Raw genomic sequence first — 24859 nt, 5'->3', positions numbered from 1 at the left:
AGCACTAACATAAATCTACACTGCACTAAGCAATGCAAAGCTACATTCCACCAGGCCAAACGTGCACTGGCTGGATACATCAACAGAAATATGCAACTCATGCCTGTTTCAGGCCATGCTCACAGAGATATTGGTCTGGATCAAAGGGGGCGAAGATGAAACACACTGATGTGCAAAAAAAGTGAATCACTTTATAAACAGCAACAGCAGTTAACAATGTACAGTTAGAAATCATGGCATTATTGAACATATTTAACAACTTGTCAGAATTTATAGAAAAATAATGCATGATTTAGTAGCAGAGGTTTCTCAATATTAAAATTCTTTAACTCTAGATAAGTGCATAACAGTCCTCTCCACTGGTTGGAAATCTGTTGGAGGTGGGGGTGGGGGGCAGTGCTCAACTACAGTGTCCGATTTAAAAGTTGTTTATAATAGAAGAGCTCGTCTGTTCTTCTGGTGTGGTCCCTTTGGCCATCCACTACAGAAGGAGCCGTAGATATGCAAACACAGAGAGCACACTCACACAAACACACACAGTTACAGGTCACCGAGGTTAATGGCTAGCTCAAGCATGGGAATGTGTAGATGAGTCCAGTGTTAACTCTGCCATTCCGACGACTTGAATGAACACTTGCAAAGTTGATTCTTCCCACCATCCTTGTAAGGTGGCGGTTGCTATGCTGGAAGGTCAGACACTTAAGAAAGCAAAACAACATTAGGGAGAAAAGCATAGTTGATTGGAGATGTTTAGAAGAAAATTAAACTAAAATGGGACAAAAATTGACTAGACCTGTTAAAGGTCAGATATTTCTTTTTGTATGTGGTCATGTGATAAATCCAATACTTGCTCCTTTTATGTAATCATTCTTTAAGAGAGTACTGCCAATGTGTGGCCAGAATCACACACTTTGACTTGTAGAGGTTCCCCATTGAAAAGAATTTGATTTCTTTCCATAAAAATAATAACATTCAGATGTTATTATTCAGATGTTAACCACAATATTTCCACACTAATCTGCACTTTCACAGTAACTATAACATGTCCTTGTCATGTCTCACATGGCACCTCATTAAGACAGCTGCTGTAAAACAACACAAGTTAGTCTTGAGGAAAACACATGCTTTACTTACAGAGAGAATATTGACTTCTTTGGTTTCAAGGGAGATTTAAATGGTTTAGCCCCCTCTTTGGCTTTCTATTCTGATAGATCATCTAAAGAATATAAAATAATATCTTTGTGGTCCGTGAACATTTGCGGGACATTTTTGGTATGATTTCATGGAATTTTAAATTGATTGAACTTATTTATGGTAAATAAATGAATTAATGACATGGTGGGCAGAAATAATTGACCACTAATTTTATGTTTTCTTTAAAAGACACTGTTGAGTTCTAATGTTCAGAAACTCTGTTTGAAGAGTACCTAGCAAAACAAGATTGAACGGGCCTGACATCATACACATGCAGAGCAGCCGTTGGAGGAGAGCTGAGGAAAGTTTCAAAGAAAATGGATTTTGAATCAAAACAGATACATACTATGTTCAACTTTGGTTTCATTATGCAAGACATGCTCAGCAAAATGGATTTCAGCAAAGCATTCAGCAAAGAGGTATTGGTTATAAAGCATAAATGTTATGGCTATCACTTAGTTTAGGTTAGAACTACAAATTCTGGCAACACTACCTTACTACCACGTTTCTTTTAAGCTTCTCTGACAACCAACATGGATCTCATGTATAGTTCAAATAACTTAGGAAAATTTCCATTGAGTGTATTAACAAAACAGTCAACCATAGTTAACAGGATTCAAATCAGTTCAGTTCTGTCAACTCCATTAAATTGAAATCAATCAATTCAATTTGAATTAGGAAGCTTCAGTCAGTCATTTTATACCAGTTATTTTATATACTTATTTTGTGCCCTATATAGGGGCGGCAAAAATCTGATTTTCTGGGAGAGGTGAAAAGGCCATTCAGACTGCATGAGACTGTTGGATATGTGTTGCATATTGACATAAAAATTGAATTAAGGTCACATTGTGCCTTAGCTTACAATTGTATTGTAAAACTAAGGCACAATAAGTGCCAAATAAGTATTCATACTTACATTGCCTTGTGAAAGTAATCAGTTTCTTTTTGACCTTTATATTTTCAAGATTGTATTTTGTTACATGTTGAAAATATTTAATGTTGAACATTTATGCTGACAAAATTCTCAGTAACAGAAACAAAAACGCAATGCTGATTCATTTATGAAAATGCCAAGAAAATTTTTTTACATCACTGTCCAACATATCAATGTCCAACATATCAATGTCAGCCCAATTATGTCAGAGATAATCACTTGCAATGGGTAAAAGTTCAAAGTATGCAAGCAAAGAAAACCATAGAAATAAGGTTTTACTTTGACACAGGTTCCAGATATTCAGATTATTAGCTGGAGAGTTCTCTGTTTGTGCCTAGTTTGTTCCTTTACACATTCCCCTTGGGGTTCTCAAGGAAAATGCATACCCTGCAACAGTGTCTTGTCTTCTAATACTCCCATTGTATTTGTGGAAAATAATAACATATCTAATTTATTTATCTGCAATCAACAGTCAGATAACATAAAAAATCATCACACTGCTGTACATTTAAATCTCTCTGCAAGTATAACATCGAGCTCCAGCCAGTGTTTGCCCTTGAAAAGTATATTTCAAAGATAAAATCCTAATGTGGTGCCAGTTACTCGTGGAAATTAAATGCTTATAACTCTCCTTTTTAATAAAGTTTAGAGTTAGAGTGGCTCAGGTTATCCTTGGGTATCTCTATAGTTATTCTGCTATAGGCTTAGGGTACTGGAGTACATGGGAAACACTTTTCATCATTCTGATTCATTCTTCTATTCTCAAAGTCTGAATTATTTGTTAGTTCAACCCACAACTTTATGTTCTTTCACTCTGGCTTAGTGTTCTATTTAGCTGTGACACCATCCTGGAGGGAGATATCAGCTGGGTTGCTGACAACAACAACTTCTATTATAGACGATAGAGTTTAGTCTATATTTAGGTATTTTGTCCTTCTTCTCTTCTAGATATAACTGTAGGCTTTTACCATGATTAACTGCGTTTCCTCTTTTTCATCCTTTTTGACATGAAAACGCTCTCACAGCCCATCTGCTTAATTGTTTATTTTTTAGCCAGAGCCACCTACAATACAAAGCTAGGTATCCACTACCTTTTCTAAATTACTGTCCCAACTCTTTTTTGAATCAGTGCTTCAATATTGCTTTCATATATCTGTTTCCATCTCCTTGAACTGCGTGTTTGCCTTGACAGAAGGCCGCTCATACCAAGCCTGATTCTGCTGGTGGTTTCTGCTTGTTATAAGGGAGTTATTCTTTTCCACTGTTGTTGCATGCATGCACGGTGTAAAGGAATACTATATCTACTGTTGCCACATGCTTATCCAGGAGGAAATCCTGCCGTCATTGCAAGCAATAGATAGAAAACTTTTAGCCATCCTGCGTGTATGATTTGATTGAATGGTCTCTGTGAAGTGCCTTGAGATGAAGTGTTGTGAGTTGGTGTTATGGAAATATACTGAATTGAATTGAGTAGAGGCAAGACTAGCCAAGTTTATTCGCATATCGCATTATAGCAACATGGCTTTTTTAAGTGCTTTATATGATGAAAACCGAGGTATATGTCAGAACTGGACAACAGAATTGAATATTTAAGAACCTTAATAGAACAGTTAAAGAAAACTTTACACTAATTTTTTTGGCTCTTTATAAGAACATACTTTCTGATTTTTGCAGTTCTCTGGATGTTTGTTGCAGAGAAAGATTGTATGCTCCTTTTTCATGTTTGGCTCTGATTTTAAGGATGTAGATTAAATGATAACCAGAAAACCTGCGCTGTGGAAGGTTCATATGACAAATCCTTAAATCTTTAAAATAGATTATTTTACTAACATATTTCGAGATAAATCGCGGCGACAGTGTCATCGGTTGTAGGAGTTTGCCTTGCATTCGAAGGGTTGACAGTTCAAGCCCCAGCTTCAACTTTCAATGTCGTTGTGTCCGTGGGTAAGACCTTTCAACTGCATTGCCTGCTGAAGGTGGTCAGAGGACCCGATGGTGCCTGTTTCTGGCAGCCTTGCTTCTACCAATGGTCCCCAGGTCAGCTGTGGCTAAAATGTACTCTAGCTCACCACTATCAGGGTGTGAGTGTGTGACGAAATGAATGACTGAATTTAGGTTAAAGCACTTCGGTCTAGTCTCCTGACTTGAAAAAGTGCTACATATGTATGGGCCAATTACCATAAATTCACTAAAATAAGTCTTTAAAACTCTGTCATTGGACAAAGGGAGAAGCCATAATTATTAACTTCATAAAAAAATGAACACTTGATATATATCACTCTGAGGCTAATGAGTATGTGTTTCAAAGTTGAATTTGTGCTATTTGATTACAGTTAAATACATCTGTTGAGATTCATAAACATAAGACTCCGATTTTAAATTTAAAGAAAGAACTGTAGATTTTTCCTCAACTGATGTATGATCTAAAAAAATACTTATTCATCACAGAATTTATGAAGGGGTAAGTTGTATTTTTGACTTAACAAACACTAATCCTGTTTCAGAAGATGATTACAAACAAAATCAAATAAGAGACAAGGGCCATACTGCAATTGGTTAACCTAACCGAGCTTAAAACTTCTTCTTTCTCTTCTTCACTGCTCTCTTTTATCCTTAGCCAGACGATTTAAACATGTAAGATGTGAAAAAAATATCCAGACTAAGAAGAAAGACAGTACAGTTTTGAAAGAATGTGGCTCATATTAATCTGGAAATACGACTTTAGCTCATCTGAACCAAATTACTGGTTTGAACTCGCTGTCCTCAGAGAGAAGAACACCACCGGCAGCCCAGATGGGCAAGGAGTGGTCGGCAGATCTGTCGCCATGACCACAGAAAGCACACGAACCCCTGGCCAGTTGAGCACTGTAGCTGTCCTTTCATACAGCAGATCAAAAGTCTTTCTTTGTTTTTTTTGGGCCAGGATTTCATGCACGGGGATTGCAGCTCTAGAATAGAGGTTTTAATGCTCTTTCTCTTTTTTGAGCTCTTTCCTTCTAATTTTGTGGATTGGATATCTGCTTTATATAGAAGAACATCTTACAAAATAACCCAAAGGTATAAAAAAAAGACAAAATATCATTTCAAATAGTTTTATGGATGAATAAAGGGTTTTGTAACAGTTTTGCTGGAGGTCATGAAATCTACAGGTAGAGGAGGTTTTTGCTGAAACCTGCCAAGGCTTGTAATCTCCATAAGGACAGTCAGGAACAAGTGATCTAGAGTCTCTCACTGTCATTAGAAAGAATTTTAAAATGAGATTCCCATGTGATGTGGATATACTATCCTGTTGCTCTTTTTTCATCCACTAGAGAGATAGAAAATTTCTATTATGTTCCAAAGTAAGATTGATAAGACCCTGACAGATGTGAGAAGTGCAACACATCAGCTGCCAGCTGTGAGGAGTCAATCTCCACTTGTTGCTTGGAGCACTCATTACATCACCTGCTGGGCTTAAAGGCCAGTCGGCATTCATGGAGTTTTTTTTTAACCATGCTCAGATGTTTTCTTCCTTGTATCGTCACTCTGCTGCCGTCATCCGTGTCCCAGTATTTGCGTATTGAGATGCCAGGAGACTTTCATTTTATGGAATGTCTGCCTGACTAAGGAGTTCCACACAGGCAGACGTCTGAGCTTTTCTTCTTACATCAGCTCAAGTTTTCATGTTTAAAATATTTACAACACAGAGGAAAAAGTGTGATTCCTGTGCAGCTTTAATATTTCATGGAATGGTTCATAAGTTGTTTTCCAGATGTCTCTGACAAAAGTCTTTAAGAGAAACCATCAGGAGCATAGCATGTGAGTGACAACAGGTGAAAGAGTTTAAGTTTGGGGATGCTTTGGCATGCACTCTCTCTTTGTTGTGGACACTTATACTGCCAGTCACATTTAATGGATCTACAGCTGGAAACATATGGAGATAAAGTGGTATCCACAAAATTCATTTGAATATACATCACAGTGATTGTGGAGTTGAACATAAAAAAAAGTATTTTAAGACTCACAGAGGTCTTTTTTTGACCATACACATCTGTCCCTGCATGCCTTCAAAAGCTCATTAACAGATGCTACTCTACATAAAACTTACCTACTTTTATAGTTTGCTTCAGTTCGGTTATAACATTAAGTAATGGGACTATACTGCTAACCTGTGCACAACATTTAGTTTTAAACCAATTCATAGTGTTAACAATAGTGTTAACAACAAAAGTAACAATATCCACTATATGTTATCTGTATAGTTTGATGTTTGTGGGGTGTTATGTTTTGTGGTTTTGCAAAAAATTATTCATTACAACTTATTGTTCATAAAATAAATAAGAATTCTTATTAAGCCAGCAATTTAATATCCTCCTCTGATATGACTTTGATACTCATCCCACATCAAAACAGTTGGTAGAGACCCAGGAAAAGCCATTAAAGTGTTTATCTTTTATCACAATACCATTATTCTGCAGTGATTAAACTTATATCTTGTTTTAATGCACTAGGTGTCACAGGTGATCACAATTCATGTTTAATTAATGTTACACTTTGTATGATTCCTCGTTGGATTTAACAAAGATTAGTCTTTAATTAACCCTATTTTTTGTTTTCATTTTTATTTTAATAAGACCACAAACATCCGCTTTTACTCGTAAGAAGATTATCCATCTAAAATGTCTAGAACAGGACAAGTAGAAAAACAGTCATTACAAAGAAATAGGAATTCATTTGGCTTAGAGATTCATACAATGTTTCCTACAAAAATAACTTAGTTCATGTCATCTAATATATAATGCTCAGTTTATCACTGTGTACTTCAAGAAAAGAAACAACCAAAAATATATATATTTTTTGCTTTAAGTCTTCTTTTTTGGTCAACAATTACATCAAAGTTTATTTAGGCTTATGGTAAAAAGATTGAACAACGGCAACCTGAGTTGTGGGTCTGTCTTTGGTTTTTGTAGGACTCAGATTGAAGACTTAAGATGTCCATATAAGGAGGAGATCTTGATATCTGAGCAATCTTTTTTTGTTTTATTTTTCCTTTCTGGCCCTATGCTTTTAGGGCAAATATCAACCTGTTCATTTACCTATTCAAATACTCAATAACCACCTATTTTCAGTCCACAGATTCCAGTAAAGAAGTCACGATGCAGTGATTAGTGGACATGATTCCTGAGGGCTTTGGAAGTGATACAGCCCCACAACGTCAGAGAGCGCCAACATACAGTACGTAACAGTTGGCATTAACTACCTTTCTACATTTTCATACTTCTTGCAAATTTAACTTGAAACAAATTGAATTGAACAGGTTAGGGTTTCTTACCTAAACTTGGTTATCTGACCAAGCCAGGCCAATACAGAGATTTGGAACATCCATGTTTATGATATAAGAAAAGACAAAAACATCAATATAAAACAGTGAAATTTTATGTATATATAAATATAAATATATATATATATATTTTTTATAAAAGATCTCTTTGAACCAACCCCTTATACTCCTATGCCAGGTCTATGGTTCCTTCATCTCAAGCTCAGGTCCTGTCTAGACGCCTGGGAGATTGAGGGTTCCTGGCAATATCTTAGCTGTCCCTAGAGCTGTGCAATTCTGGACTGAGATGTCTGACATTGCTCCAGGTATCTGCTGGAGTCACTTCTCTTGTGTGGGGGTTACTGCCATGAGTTCTCAAATGACCATGGCAACTACAATTGCCTTCTACTTCAAAGCTCTTTCTAGTTCTTCCCTGATCTCTTGCTATTTCTCAACTTTCTAATTTTGTTTTTTCCTAATGTTTCCATCATTTGGGATGGCCACATCCATCAGTACGGCTGTCCTCTACTGCAGGCTGGTTGCCCATACACACACACACAAACACACACACACACACACACACACACACACACACACGCACACACACAAACACACACACACAAACACACACAGTCGTGTTTTCATGACTTATGGGGATATTTCATTGACTTACATTCATTTTATATGGCCTAACTCTAACCTAACCCTAACACCAACTCAAAGAAAATAACTTTACTATATGGGAACCAGGATTTTGGTCCCCATAAGTACGTAGGTCCCCATGACGTGACTTTCTGAACAGGTTAAAATCCCCAAACCATGATAAAAACAAGTCTCCACACAAACACGCCAACACACTCCCACTAACTGTATGTATGCATATATATATATATATATATATATATATATATATATATATATATATATATATATATATATATTCAGTTCTTCACCTGGGAAATTTACATTTATTTATTTGTCTTTTTTTCCATCCTGCTCTCTGTGTGGTGTCGGAAGATACAAATGGGGCCTCATCCAACCTAGTGGCCAGTGGCTAAGACAGCTGAGGCTCTGTATCAGGTTATATTTATGCCTTTTGGAAATAAAAAGTCTACTAAAAGACAAGTTGTTGCAAGGTTTCATAAGGTTATAGAGGCAGCATACAAAATGCTTAAGTTACAACAGTTTTAGAGAGATTGTTAGTGCTGCAAGTACTTCTGCAACTGTTAAATTAGAGTTAGGATATTTATCCCCTGGGAATAAATGTTCTTGTGTTTAAGGTTAGGATTTTCTCACATTTAAGTGTGAGATTATGCCGTCACACTAAATGACTATATTACTTAGGCTTTTTATGGCAAATGCCAGTGATAGTAGAATAGAAGCATATCTCTGTGAGGTGTCTGATCTCCTCTACAGCTTGCCATTTAGTGTTTGTTAATGTCATCTGTACTGTGCTTTTCATGTAATTAACCTGTGACCTCAGGAAAAATGTCCCCGTGGGAGCGGGAAATGTTACTGTCAGCGGCACACTCGTGGGCGGTGGTTTTATATGCAGACTGGCATTATCTGCATCTCCTGCTCCTCTCAAAAGGATAGGGCCACTAAATATACCCTGTGAGGCCTTCCCAGGCTCCTTCTGGGCTGAAGAGATTCAGCCGCTGCTTGGGCCGAAGGCCAATGACATGACTGGCGACCTCCACGGAAAGTATTTTTAAGGTCAATTACAGGGTTTAGTGCTTTTAGATGGCCGACTGGTTCTGAGGAGGCCTCATATTAAAAGGTTTATGTGGGGAAGGACCAGAGATCTTTGCCCTAGCTCACCCCAGCTTCCATTGTTACCACAGACCTACCGAGGCTCTCTGTCCTGGAGGATGCCTAGAGTAGTACAGCAAGCACAGCACGTGTCTATGCAAAGAAAAACAAAGTCACCTCCTTGACATTAACTGTAAGTTTAACATTGTAAAATAGTACATTTCCTATGAACAAGGGATACTTTTTCAATATATTTCAAAATAGAATATTGAGAGCTCAACACAACAACATTTTGATCAAGATCATTTTTAAAAAGTAAAACTTACACAGAAGTGGTACAAAAAATATTAATCTTACTGAAAAAAACATACAGTAGTGTAGATAATTGTTTCATAAAAAATGTATGGTCCAGAATATATTAATATTAATCTCTAGTTAAGATCTCAACATTGACATGAAAGTAATTATTCTGCAGCGGTAAGAATTAGTAAAACTTGCAAATGGCTGGAAAACATTACAGAAGGAGAGCAGGTGTGTGCGAGTGAGCCAATAGGTTGCGAAGTATCGCATCAGAAAAGCTTGATGGAACTGGAAAAATTAGAAAGGATCCGGTGCTTGGACCACTCGCTGCGATCGGATTAATGAAGGACCGGTTTTCCCATTCAGGCTCAGCAGCGGAGCACAGCCTGCTACCACACACAGGGCTCCAACACTAACCGCCAGCCTTCACGCCCTGCAGCAGCAGCAGGCTGCCAGCCGAACCAAACCCAGCCACCACAGAACCAATCCAAATCCTGTGATCTCCTCTCTAAACAAAATGTTAGACTCTGGTTTAAACTAATGAAAGCACAACATCATCTGAAAGATAATGAACTTCCACCAGCTCTGCATAAGATCGGTGCAGCAGTGATTAAACCAGCGAGTATTAATCAAACCAGTAAGACTCCGATTGCTTCCTATTTTTCCTCGTCAAAGGATAAGGAGTAAATATTATACACTCGCTATGTAGAATGACTACTTCCTGACTCAACTAACGTCATGGCATCCTAGTAGGTCACGTGACCGAATGAGGAATTCTGGGTCGTCTGCTATCTTAGTTAATTATTTTATGCTATTAACAACAAAATGCTGGAATTTTTTAATCTTGGGATGTATTTCATCTCGTACATACTATAAAATGAGAACTATGAGTATGTGTTTTCTGTTTGAACTTTAAATGCTAATAATACCTGCCTGTTGCATGTCAGAACTATTCCCTTCCCAAGCAGCTTATCTAATTAGTACAGTTCCTCTGTAATTCTTGTAAGCACAGAGCTTTCCTTAACATACACATACACTGACACAAATAATGAAGGTATTAAAGGGTTTCCAGACAACATGGAGACAAAAAAATACTCAATTACCATTTAGTAAGAACAAAAATAACCCAGATGAATGACAAAATGTCATAAGTGTAAACTATTTTTAATTTTTCCAAGTAAAGACAGTGTCACCCTGTACCATAAACCGATGCCAAATCATAGTAACGACCTATAGGCTAATAAATTACCAAATGGTCTTAAGGACTATTTTACCAAAAGTATTTTAAACTAAACAGTAACATGTCCACTATAGAAACGGTAACTCACAAAAAATAGTTTATGGGATTGAACAAAACTGGGGGACATCATTAAAAAAGTGCAATTTATTTTATATGAGGTCATGTATTTTTCTATATTTCTTTTACTTAGGTCAAAGTATACTGGTAGCTTTTTAGATTAGACATAACTTGAGGTTACTGGTTTTTATTAGTTTTATTTAAACAGAAAACTAACGCCTGTCAGTGGGGGCTTCCTTAGTTGGCTAACCTCTATGACTCAGGACCTACTAAAAAAAATATCAAAGACTAATTTTAGCTGCATTTTGTTTTTTTATACTGCATGGACACATGGACATATCCATTTCTTATTTTTAATTGTTTATTTGGTTTACTTTATGGGAAAACATTAGTTCTGACACACAACACGCAGGTATTATTAGGGTTTAACAGACTCACACATCATCAATAAAAATAATCCTAACACAACTTTAATTTAAAGGTTTTTTGCCAACTTTAGATTATACATAATCTTTTCCTTTTCTTTTAATGTCCTGAAAGTAAAAACTATAATATGATTTTGCATGATATTCAGCTGAATTCTGACGCATGAATAAATTATTTGTTCAAATGTCATTAACAAATTAAGATATAATGAATTTATCCATACAGACAGATTGATAACAGACACATTTCATAGGTCATTTTTAGTTTTGTCTTAATCCCCACACACACATACACACATCTTCAAAAACACCCATATGCACTCAGGCCACACAAGTAGACCCACTCAAGCTGACCAAAGTTCAATATAGGTGAGCATCCTGCAGGATGATTTTGGTCATCCTTATAATTCATTCCAACACGAATTGAGCTGGCCATAAATACAGGTCTGTCAAGATGTGTTTTACCCCACAGAGCGGGGAGTGGCACAAGGTACAGTAGACACCATTCACTCCTCTGTGTGTTTGGAAATGGGCAAAGGGAATGTTGGAGTTGGTGGCTTTGGTCTTGCTGAAGAGTAAGTTATTGATGGGACAAAGTAAGAGGACTGATTGAAAGGCCCATTTGTGCAGATGAGGGCCAGGCATCTGCGTGTTTGCAGTGCTGTGGCTCTGCTGCAGCTGAAAGCGAGCTCTATGTACCTTCCTCTATTTTCATCAAGTCACTTCAGTTGACATTATAAAGAAAGCATAACTCAAAAAATTAATACAGAAAAGTGTTTAATTCCTTTATGAATTTGCTTAGTAATGTTATTTTATTATAGGAATGGCTTTATTTTATCATCAGCCCTTTAGTTATCTGCACAGTTTATAAAAGGGGTAGCAAGTAAGGTACTGTGATTCCTCAACTAAATTTTTTCCTTCCTTCCTTCCTTCCTTCCTTCCTTCCTTCCTTCCTTCCTTCCTTCCTTCCTTCCTTCCTTCCTTCCTTCCTCATCAACAAAGATAACAGCACTTCATTAAAAAGGAGTTATATTTTTGTTTCAAGTTTATATGGTTTTACATCGTAGTCTGTCTCATTTTCTATCACAGACAAATTTTCTTGTTCAATGAAACTGATTTTTAATCTAAATCCTCAAAACGTATTATTTTACATACTGTTTATTTAGTTTTTGAAACAGTTAGGAAGAACATATGTTAAAATAAAAATAAAAAAGAGCATTGGGGGACTTTTTTTTATAATACTGAGTGGGAATTGTCTTTAAACAAAATCAATTTCTTCTAGTTGTGTTCAAATCACCTGCTCTGAGTCACAGAAAAAGGGTAATGTTGCTTACTGTATAGATGTCTTTCACAATGTCCATCCACAGACTTGTTGTTGGAGTGTCAGTTCTTAACCATTTACTGGTGATGGCCCTAATACTCATAACAGTCATAATTTTAAACAGATTCTCTGTTATTTACCTGCCTATTGTTAAGAAATAATTTCTCCTTGAAGTATTTTAATGGATTCTCAATACAAATAATCACAGGTTTGCTTAAACCTTGTATTTTGCTCTATATAGATTATTGTTGATGATACCCATCCCTAGACCACTCTACCCATGTAAAACACAGAAACTTGACCAAGTTAAAATAGTTCAGAAAATGTTGTTACTGTAATGCATAAGTAATGAGGGTGTTGGCCTAGTGGTTAGTGCAGTGTGCTTGTGCTCTGAGAAGGTTTCAAGTAAATGGTTCGATCCTCACAGCCGCCACTCTTGGTCCCTGAGCAAGACCCTTAATCCACGATTGCTCCCCAGGCACCACACAGTGGCTGCCCACTGCACTCCTAGGGGATGGGTTAAGATGCAGAAGTGAATTTCTCCATTGAGAGATCAATGATGTTAAATTATTCTTAATTTATTATTCTTAATTTATTAATTATTCTTATTGTCATTATTAATCAGATTAAGAGACCTGATTTTTTTTTTTTGATAATAGTAAACTATAAGTTGATGATATGTTTTCAAAGCAAGTACAGAACTAACCCAGAATAAACACAAATAAAGGCAGTTTGAAGACATACCCTATGGCAGAACTCTACTATTTATATCTACAGTAAATCAATATTAAAAAGCGATAACACAAATATAAAGTTGTGAAGGGGTAAAAACATTATTTTTGTTTTGATGACTTTCGATTAATACAACAATCTCTACACACTACTTCTCCAGTTGTATATCAAATAAGGCAGTGTGTGAAGCAATAATTGCCTTTCTGAAATGTCCTCTGTTATTTGTGTGTATCTGTCTCGGTAAGGATTATTAGGCCTTGAGTAGCACTTTCTGTCTTTATTAATTACCAAAACTTAAAACAGGTCTTTCCTCTCCTTTCTTAGTACTTCATTAACCAAAAATATCCCAATTCCAAACCCATACTCATCTGACGGTGTCATCCTGGGAACACAAGATTTTTTGGTAACATGACATGGCGAGTACACATCGCCAACCTGCTAAGTCCACACTGGCTGAGGTGTCCCCTTTTTTTCTGAAGAAAAGCATGCTTTCTGAGTCAGAAATGAAACACCAGGGTGTGATAGTTTCTACCTATCGCTGGTTGGGGTCACTGAAGGTGTGAAATTCCAAGTGCTGAGGTAGTCTGCTGAGCCCGGCAGCCCCAGAACCTGACAGATGCAGACATAGGAAAGAAATGGATGTGTTTGGTTTGCCACCATCACCTGTGTTTGGGTTAAAACCCACAGTCTCGTCTTTTTTTGTCCTGGTGTCCTCGCTGAACTAGTCCTTGTGTGAGTAAAACACTGTCTATTCCTGCTGTTGAGTCTTAATGTAACTGTTTTTATTGGCCTTTTCAGGTGTTTAACAGTCAATGAGTCATGGCATAAAGTGACCACATGTAGTCAGTGCCTACACTCAGTGGTCTTAATTGACAGTTACAGGAGCACTTGTGTTGGTTGTGATGGAGAAGCCTTTCATTGGGGTATTGGGTGTGTCACCAACTTGACCTGGAATAACCCTGGTACTCTGACTGTTCACCACAGCTGTGGTAAAATCAGGTTGAAGATATCATTTTACAACTTAAAAGGAAGAAAGGCTAAGACTGCACTTTACTGAAAGGCTATGTGTATATCAGACTGAAGTAACTGGGATAAAACACAAAGCAGAAACTTAATCACTTGGCTAGCAAGGAAGGCTTTAAGTTATACAGTATTTTCTATGAAACACCTTAAACTACAACAATATTGTGTTGTTAATGTGAACCATAGAGAATGGTTTAAGTCATTTAAGCTGAATTCAGTGTAATTTCATGGTTACTGTCGTTCCCCTAAAAGCTGTGTGCTGGAGGAAAAGGAGTGTAATATCAAATGTCTTAAAGTAAACTTTATTTAATTAGCAGGGACATTTTCAGTAAGAGTATAATGGGTCACTACATACCAGACTTCATATTACTCCAAGAAAGTCACAATTTAATTAGTTTCTTTTCTCCATCTCATGCTACCACATGTGGGAAAGCACCACCAACGTTCAAAAGTGACCAAAACAACAGCCAGAAAGAATAGGTACACTGAAAAGTGGCCTGTGGTTCCCACCTGCAGAACCACTCCTTTATTGAGTATGTCTTGCTAATTGCCAATAACTTCCGCCTGTTGATCTCAATCAGTGTTGCTACCAAGGTAAACAGAAGCAGACAGTTTGATTTCACAGAAGCTTGATTTAATTGATCTTATATCGTGCAGTTTAAGTTTCCCTTTATGTTTCTGATCAGTGTATAAAACAACATCAACAGTAGAACACATGTGAAATTCAAGGTCAATGGGCCGAATCCAACTCATCATTCTAATTAATCTGGCCCTAAAGAGCCAAAACAGGCCTGTCATTTTAAAAATTAGGCCATATGTTATTTTAAACTGTACAAAGTGGCTAAAACGTCTAAATATATAGAAGTACAATTATAATGCTAGAGCAGTGAATTCTTTGTAAATCAAACGTTTCATTGATACAAGCAAAACAGCCCAATATAACAATCAATTTGACGCCCCTGATGTAGATGCACTGTTATTAATGTAGTACATAACATATATGTGTAATTTTCTGCTCTCCATTTCTGCAGTAATTTGGTATGGAATATATGTCACAAATATGTTGCAATTAACGTAATACAATAAACTTAATCTAATTTTTTTTTATCCCTCTTCGGGTTCTAGTTCATTATTTGAATTTTCTCCATTTCGCTCTATTTGTTTCCTATTTTTTCTTTCCTTTTACTTTTAAATGCTTACTTCACATTAGATTGTCTAAAGTCCTAAAGAGCCTCAAAACATAAACATCGATTAAACTGCTGGATTTTGGCCAATTTAGAAGCATGATGGTGCTGCACTTCTACTTCCTGCCAAATTGATTGTAATCTTCCACACAATTTTACCACAGTGTTGTTGCAACATGAATCATATCTGGACTATAATATTTCATAAAGCATGTAGAACATCCTGCAGTGATGAAGTAAAGACAGTTTAGAACTCAACATAGCTTCTGGCAGTTATGGCTCAATCCCTCTGTTTTTTTTAATCAGTTTCGTTGTGAAAATATCAATATAAGATGACTCGTTAAGCAGGAAAGTTATGTTGGTGTGAGCTAGTTAACTGGCTACTTTAAGCTAATAGGATAACTTCCCTGCAATTGGTCAAACAAGGGAGACATCTGATTGACAGCAGCATTTAGGAGTCATTCACTCCTAAGTATACATAATTTGTGTGGCAATCTGAAGCAAGCATGTATCAAAATCTACTCACAAATGCAATGAAGATCACAGATCACAAAAAGTTAGCAAATAATGCGATGTGTGTATATCAAAGATACGCTTCACAATATAGTGTTATGGAACATTGACTAATTGCTAACTTTTATGTGCATTTCAGAGTTTTGTCTGTATTTCTGAATTTTGTGAGCATTTACACATGCAAGGAGTTCATATGTGAAAGAAGTGTGTGCATACATCAAGACTGTCTTATCTCAATTCACTCAGGTTTAAAGGAATTCCCAAATTAAAATTCTGACTTTCAAGGCAATTGCAATTACAGAGGCATTTTCAGTAAGACTTCAGTAGGTCATATTTTTGTGTAACATTTGTCACATGTTCATTTCCCAGCAAGTGCATTCAGGAAAAAAAGAAATTTCTGCTGATCACTCTGAGCAGTTCACATACTGTAGGAGTTTTAAGACTTGTAGTTGCTTGCTTCGTCCTACAGCATCCCTCCTTAATGCTTAATATGTTGCCAGGTATTTTGTTTCACAATGTGTCATATACATTTTGCATTTGAACTGTAGTCTGAACATGTACAACTTATTTGGTGTCTAATCAATCACAAATATAAAGATGTGTTTATTTCTCCTTTACTTGGAGCACTACTTTCCAACATATCCAGATCAGTGGCACAACCTGAACATTTTCATAGAAGTAGCCAAGCAGGGAACAGTGTGCACTGATTTTGGTCAAAACCAAGTTTTGTCTATACCATTCTTATTGTACCAACAGGACAATGGTGACTACAACATCTGTATATTCCAAATAAATCACTTAAGACAGGTCAGATTTGAATGCTACCCTTGCTTATAAACCTAAACATATATAGACACATATTTAAAATTTAATGCTTTTGAATTAAAAATGTATTTTTCTGCATAATATTCATAACAAATTGTTTGAGTAGTTATATTAACCTCTGATTATTCAGAGTTTATTCAAAATTAAATTTCGTTTAGTACAGCTTTTAGGCAGTAAATGAACATGTGCATTCCATAAAGTGCAGCAGTGATTAAATGTAAACAGTTTGGGAGAAAAAACATAATTGCAAAAAAATGGATTGAGATGGAAGTTCAGAGCATTAATATATATGGTGCAAATATGCAGTATTTTTGGTTTCTTGTTATCGGTGTGATGCAGAGTCTTTTCAACAGTTCAGCAGTCTGATGGCAGCAGGGAAGAAAGAGTTGCAGAAACTGCTGGAACCTCCTGGAATGCTGCGAAGCCTTTTCCCAGAGGGCAGCATGGAGAATAGTCCATTTTGGGGGTGTGAAGGGTCATTGATGATGTTACGGGCTTGGGACACGCAGCGCTGGGATGAAATGTATTTTATAGAGGGAAGAGTAGCCCCGATGATCCTCTCTGCTGTTCTCACTTCTCTTTTCACTTTTTTTCCAGTCTGAGGCGCTGCAGCCTCCACACCACATAGTGAGACACCTGGTCAGAACGCTCTCTATGGTGCTTCTGTAGAAGGTTGTGAGGATGGGTGGGGGCAGGTGGGCTCTCCTCATCCTCTGCAGGAAATACAAGCTCTTTTGTGCCCTTTTGACAGGTGATGTGGTGTTTACAGTCCAGGTGAGGTTGTCTGTGATGTGCACCCCCAGGAATCTGGTGCTGCTGACCACCTCTACAGCTGAGCTGTTGATGAGCAGTGGAGCGTGGTTAGGCCGGTTCTTCCTGAAGTCGATGATGATCTCCTTCTTCCTAAATGACTGCAGAGACATCTGGCTTGTTGTTCTCCATCATAGAACATAAAAAACTAGTTCTAAACAGAGCATGAATTATGTGTTTGACATCCTTTATGTTGGCATACTGATTTGAACAATTAGTTATTTCTGTAGTTATTTTATGTTTAAACAACTAACAATATAGTAAAATAATCAGGATATTCTACTTGAAAGTATCACTGCTGTCACCCTCTGGTTCAATGTGGAACTGCTTGTTTCATAGGGAGTTGATTATGGTATGTTCACATTGGAGCAATACATAACCTGGTAGGGATGGTCACAGGGTTAACCACTGATTGGTTAAGGATGGCAATGGCCCCCCGAGTCCAATCCCTTGATCTGCTCCAGAACCAAATCTCTATGTGTAAGGGGTCGAACAACTACACTGTATTTAATGGCAGAAAGAATGCAGATTTTTAAATCTCCCTCTTTATTTAATAACCCTTCTGGCTAAAAGAAAGTGAGCCTGTAACTTAATATTCTACAGCCCATAGTGGTTAGTATGGAAGATGGTAAATTAAAACATAGATCTATATCCTTATTTAGATGCTGATTCACCACCAACTTTCTTTGCAATAAAAACACTATCGACACCCGCCATCTTTCTATTTTGTATCAATCCATTTTTGTCATTTTTTCCATTAACTATTGTAACAGTAATTAGCATTGGGTTATTTGTGAGCCGTAAACAAAAAACTGTTTTCTGATGTTTGGTATTTTCTTCTCACAAAAATCCCTTGATTAAAAGTCACGCTACATGAGGGCTTTCTGTGTTTCTGGTTTTTGGAGAATTGGTATTAATGTTACCAATAAAACACGCTAAAATTCGTTAGTCTCTCCTTTCTTTGTGATTCCTCCACAAAAACTGCTCCAGCTGTTTGTTTCAAACCCCAACCCTAGCCTATAGAGAGGCAGTCCATAACCTTAAGTACTGTTTAGTGGACCTGTGTAAATTTGACACCATTATGCCACAGAGAGGGTCTGTGTAGGTGTTAATGTTAGTGTGGGAGGCTGCCAGAGATCTGTATAAACCCTGCTTACTTCAATATGTGCTGCCCAGAAACATTCTGCTGTTTTATTACTCCATGCTGAACTCCATTCTGCCAATCCCTCTGTGCTTCTCTGGGATCTTTTGTCTTTTTTTCTTTGTTCTTTGTTAAGACTCTTTATGTTTTAGCATTTGTTTTCTTCTACTTCTTGCTTGCCCCTAAGAAGCAGTCAAAAAACTACAACTCTGTTCTTCAGTTAGAAGTCATGATTGATTTAGTGATGTGGTGATGTCTCTAAACATTTTCCATCCGGATCAAGGTTTAGCTCACATGCTGTAAACTGGGGTTTGATCTGCAACATATACCAGATTTTTTGGAAAAATGCTACTTTGAACTTTAATGCTTGCCAGTCCTAGTCAATGAGCTGCAGTGCACTTTGAAACTTATGCTGTAATTTGCTAAAATCTTAAGACTGCCACTTTCAGTTCCACAACCTACCTCATACTGGGAAGTAGGGTTATGTGTAGTGGCACTGGGGGTAGGGTGCAGAGGTTGCCTAAGCTGACTCTACCCAGCTTCTCATAATTACAGACAGTAAATGGCTAATGCTTTAGGGCATATTTTTCCTTCCAGTGGAGAGAGCTCACTTTTCCACACTCTGGCTGTAAGTGGATAAGGGTTCTACCATTGAGTGTTCTAATGCATTGGGATATGTTACCTTTTCTCTGGGGCTTGCCATCCAGTTGTATGTTCATTTATAAGGAGAATCTAGGGAGGAAACTTCTAGAATCTAAATCTTACCAAAGTAGTCAAAGAATTTTTAACTAAATAAATCAAAATCAAGATTATGCGTAAGAATAAAAAAATATATATGTTTTGTAGACTGGTAGTGCTTTAGTGTTTCAAGACCTGGACAACTTGTCATAACTGATGGAACCAGGACATTTTATCTATACAAGAAAATCCTTATGTAGAATTTGTGGCAGTCAGAGTGTTATGCATAAAGGCAATGATCTGAAATACACCAAAAAAAACATAAAACTGATGATTATAGAATAGCTATAATAAGTCTGGAATTAAATGTGATCCAAATAGTAACATGACATTCTTGAAAGTCTGCCGTAAATGGATTCAAACAGTTCTTCAAAGAAACGGGGCCAAAATCTCTCCATAGTGATTTGAACTTCATTGCTTACATGGGTGGTGACACAACATGTTTTCAGATGGGAAAAAAAAGCTTTCTCATACAGGGCCATGTTTCTTTGGATACTTAAAATTGGCCTTTAACACTGTAATATTCGTTAACATTTAGCTTCATTGTTTACTGAATTAATTAAAAGCTAAGTAGGGCTTCTGTCAGTTGGAGTTAATCCGAGCATTTGACACATTTAGATAAGGGAATCTCCATGGATGCAAACGGAGAAGCTGCATGGTGTTGTGAAAGATTAATCATCACAGACTATACTATACCTTAAAATAAGGTCAGATTTGAAGTCAGTGCTGCAAATGACCATAATTGTATATGCATTGTCTTAGAATTTAGTACAAATTGTTCATGCTATAGTAGTTGATGCATAAAAAGGCAGAGCTGGAACTTTAAGGCTTTGTTTTGTCCTATTAACCATTAAAACTCAAGTCCCCTCAAAATAACAGATAGAGGGATTATAATGTTTTTAAGTCAATGTTCCCTATCTTATGTGGAGAGACTGAACTTCTGTGTTTGTGTCCAACAGAGAATGGACAGAGATTTTGAAACTTTATTCTGGGTGTTGTCCATGAAAGCAGCTTGCAAAAAGTTGAAGTAAATTTAGGTTTATAGATGCACAAGCACATAGAAACAGACAGCATCCCCACCCCATGAAACCAAAACAGACACAAGTGCTGAAGACCCGTGAGCAAAGTTCTTTTGATGTGATTTCTCTCACAGAAAGTCATAATTAGAATTTACAACAACCTCAGGTTGTATATGGCTTTTTTTTTACCCTTTAACTTAATGCTTTGAAACTTCTTAATTGATCTTCTGTCTCTGCGTGTGTCTTTTTCTCTTTTTGTCTGCCTATGTCTTATTTTATATCCTTCCTCTAAAGAGATGGTTATTTCTCTCCATCCTGTTTTCTGGATTTTTTAAACTTTATATTATCATCTCCTGCCTTTTTTTTTTTATTTTTTTTATTACTTTTAAAAGGTTATTGCGTTAGAATTGTATTTTGTAGGTGCAGTGATAAATGCTGCCTCTTTGTTTCTTCACTGTCTAGATCCTTTTGTGTCCATATCTGACTTCCTTGGACTCTGCGCTGGTAGACTTTTGGATGGGAGTTTTCTTTTTCTTTCTTTTTTTTTTCTTTTTTTTTGGCAGTCTGCAACGCCTTTTTTTTGGCTGGGGCAGCCCCTGGAGCGTGCTACTGCCTGGGAGTTTGGAAGGGAAACCGGGAGGTGGTTTAGGAGGAGAGAAGGGATGGAGGGGGGGGATCTGAAGGAGGGAGACCAGAGGGGTGGAGGCGTGTCCTGTGTGGTAATGAAGTCTTCTCTTTTCATCCTCAGACGGCAGAGTGTAAGCGGACGGGCCTGGGGTCTGTGCTGCTCCACAGCCCTCCCTGTCTGTAAAGTGTGCCGAATACGTCTCCACTCAGTGGCGTTTATGCGTCTCAGCTCCCATCTGCCGTACCTAAATGATACAAAGAGGAAAAGACTGAGACAAACGGCTACAATCATGAGTCTTTTGCTTGTGTTGGCTTTACAGAAAAACCCTTAAGGTAAGACTTCCTTATTTAATGCTCCTGTGACTCTGTCTGTGCTCTCCTTTGCTGTCTGTCTTGCTGTTTGCTAAGGTGGGGGCATGAGAGAGGTACGGGTATATTGGGGCTGTACAGTAGAAGTCACTCCCACTTTTAATACTCATGTGTTTGTGTTTATGTTCTCTTCACATTCATCCATGCATTCTCATGTGAACATTGATTTATGACTTCTCTTAGTTTAGGTTTGACAGTGAAAGATGTGACTGCCGTTTTAAAGAGGGAAATTTTGACATACTTGAAAAAGGATGTCGAGATGAGATAATAAGCCAAGAACTTTGGTACCAATTAAAGGTTGAGTAAGTCATTCCCTAGTACCAGACTTTATGAGATATAACAAATGTCTGCATATGATCCACTTGCAGTCTTGTCTGGGACAGTTTGCTTCCTTTGAATTGGATCAGTAAAAGAAATCACTCTAAAAAATCTAAACAGCCAGATGTGGCAATTATTTACTTTCTTGTCCAGTGAATCCTTATTCTTTTCCACATTTTCTAAACACAGATGCCTCTTATTTGTTTTTCTTTTTTTCTTTTTGTGGTGGATGAGGGACACCACAACTACAAGAGGAAGTTTTTAGAGATAACTATAACTGCTCCTCTCTCTGTGGTCATCCTGATAGAAGTTGAGTACTTGTCATGTTTCATTAAGAATAATTTGAAACTGATTGTGAAGCATTAGCTCAGCAAGTTCACAGCTGGAAGAAAAGTGATCATATCAAGATTTGGTTGGCTTAGACTAACTTACCTGTGACTTACAGTAGGTCTTCTTGATTCACATTAATTATATAGTGCATACTTTGGTCCTTTTTTTTTTAGATTGTGCCAGGAGTGTTGATATTTAGAAATATAAATTAATAAAGGTGACTCACCACCTGTCACAAATGCTATCCAGTAAGAACTGAATCCCTATTAAGGCCCACCTGTTTAGGTCATTTTGTGTTTTGGATTTGAAATCAATTCATTAGAATGTCCTTTCAATGTCAGTGCAGATGCTACTAAATGTAACATTCGTAATATGATTTTCTGGTTAGGCTTGTAAAATGGAATTTAGATTGTTTTGGTGTAACTTCACTGGAAATGGAAGTTACAAATCGAGCTGCTGTCCCATGTATGCTGACATATAGAAAAACAAGTGTTACATCTAAATTCTTGGTGTATCCCCAATCTAAATTGCATATGTGTATTAAAAAGTACATTATATTTTCCAATTTACAACTACATTAGAACTGAATACATTACCAATATTAACATTACAATTTTTTTTTTTTTTTTTTTTTTACATTTATGGCTCGCTTGAACAGCTCCACTTGGCAGCTCTATGCTATTTATACATATATATTGTGTCCATGTGTTTAAATAATTGAGAACTAAGTTAAATAGAAAATAGTCCAGGCTGCCATCAGTTTGAGCCACTTCAAAGCATTTAAAGTGAGAGACTCTCTAGTCCTGTTAGTCCTGCAGAATTGGTGTCTACATAGTTTAGTAATAATATTAATTTCTTTATCAAATTTGTTCAGCTAAATATTGGATAATTAATACTTATTCTAGATAATATTTTGATATGTTCTAAAAATAGTATGCATGGTCAGCATGTGTGTTTGAAGCCAGTGCTTGACTGTCTTCACCTAAGCCATTGGATCTTCCTACTATATCAAACTGTAAGGCAGGGTTATGGGTATTAAGAATGGATTAGTTATTTTTTGGCTTTATTAGTTATTTTTTTGCTTCAATTTTAAGACATTTATACAAATAATTTATTTAGGGTATGTTTGTTTACTAAAATTGATGTTCTCTCCATAATTAGAGGCTCCATCTTCAGGCCAGAATGGATACTATATAGTTACTAAGAGTTAACTTCGCTAAAGCAACTACAGTATTAATTAATAACTGATGGCCAGTATGAGTACCAATATCAAAAACATAGTTAAATTGCATACACGTGGAGCAGTTGTTTATTTTCACTGCTGAAATCTGTTAAAAACACAACGGTGAGATGGAGTACTGGGGCTCATCTTTGTAAATTAGATTGACAAGATGCATCTGCAGACCAGTGACACCAGACTTTGAAGTGATTTTAGTGGATCTGTCCTCCTTCCCGCTGGGCAATCCAGATCCGGCCTGTGGCTCACTTACTTTCTTCCACATTCCCTGGGAAATCCATCCATATGCATTCTCTCCCTCATCGCCTTCCTCATCCTACTCGCCCCATGGGTTGTTGCACCCCGATGCCCCTCAGCAAAGCCTTCCATTTCTATCAGCACCTCCTGCAATCTCCTTGATGGCTTTCCTATGATTTTATTCTCCATCCTCTCTACTTTGACATGCTTCAAGGAAACGGGTTTTTCCAATACCTCTCCCAGAAAGAAAAACCCAAGCTACTTTCCACTCCTTTTTTGCAGGACCCTGAGAATTATGGTTTCCCAAATGTAGAGGACCAGAGTTTAATTGAAAAAACACAAGCGTGGTCTGCCATGAAGGAGACGGTCCTTGTGTCACTGCAGAGCTGAGTGAATGTACTTTCCAGAGCTGGCGAGGGGAAGAGGAGGAAAAAGAAAAATACAAACAGAGCTTGAGATGGAGGACAGACAGAAAGTTGAGGCAAATACAATTATAAAATGAAAGTGTGGAAAATCAACAGGAATGCTTGAAAACATTAGTGCATTACAAAGTAGATCTAGAGGCAAAGGAGATGGATCATCAGATTTCTCTTTATAGAATCACTGGGGGAAAAGAAGGAGTATATAAGGACCCCCAGTTTAGCCCTGTGTGTTTTCTCAGACAGTTAAAGTTTGTACAATGGGATTTAAGAGCAATATAATGGCAGAGAGGGGCCATCAAAAGACTGATTTGCCAGTCATTAAGCCCTGAAGAGAAACCGTAGAAGCTACAGTAAAACCTGCCTGATTACATTCTAACTAACAGCAGCATGATTTTCACATCAGGGAATCCTCATAACATTTACCTAAACTTAAGCATTCCAGATCCAACAGAGCAGCTAAAAGACCATTTAACATGTACTGAAAATTCCTTATCAGTATCAGGCTTGTTATGATTTACAGTGTCTGGTGCTACCCTCTCTGCTTTGCCTGCTTCAGCTCACCCCCTGCCGTGGTTCTCCAATCCTCTCTGGTTTGTTTGAGTGCCAGCCCCATATGGTGATGATAGAGACTCTGTCATTGGTTCAGATGGCACATTTGTTGCACACATGTTTGCCAGCCGTTGCTGTTGCCGGGGATTTTTAGGGAAAGCATCTCTTGTTGACTTCCTCACTGGGTGGCTCATTTGTTTGTCATGGCACTGTGACCCTTGACCCCATCACCACATCCTGCCTTTGCCACTACCAGTTAATTT

General features: G+C 37.3%; 1 protein-coding gene across 4 annotated transcripts in view; it reads left to right on the top strand.

The window, feature by feature from the left end:
- Positions 1–24859, top strand: part of znf469 (zinc finger protein 469) — a 306945-nt gene that overhangs the window by 233542 nt on the left and 48544 nt on the right. For 3 of the 4 annotated variants that reach the window (XM_015403769.1, XM_015403762.1, XM_015403754.1), the window contains 2 exons: positions 7237–7342; positions 21256–21467. The gene's annotated coding sequence lies outside the window, so the exon portion shown is untranslated. The remainder of the gene's footprint in view (positions 1–7236; positions 7343–21255; positions 21468–24859) is intronic. The other variant, XM_015403775.1, reaches the window with a different exon arrangement.

The sequence above is a fragment of the Cyprinodon variegatus genome, unplaced genomic scaffold (genome assembly GCF_000732505.1).
Source record: "Cyprinodon variegatus isolate N-32 unplaced genomic scaffold, C_variegatus-1.0 Scaffold35, whole genome shotgun sequence".
In the NCBI taxonomy this organism is placed as follows: domain Eukaryota; kingdom Metazoa; phylum Chordata; class Actinopteri; order Cyprinodontiformes; family Cyprinodontidae; genus Cyprinodon; species Cyprinodon variegatus.
This window is presented reverse-complemented; position numbering and strand designations above follow the sequence as displayed.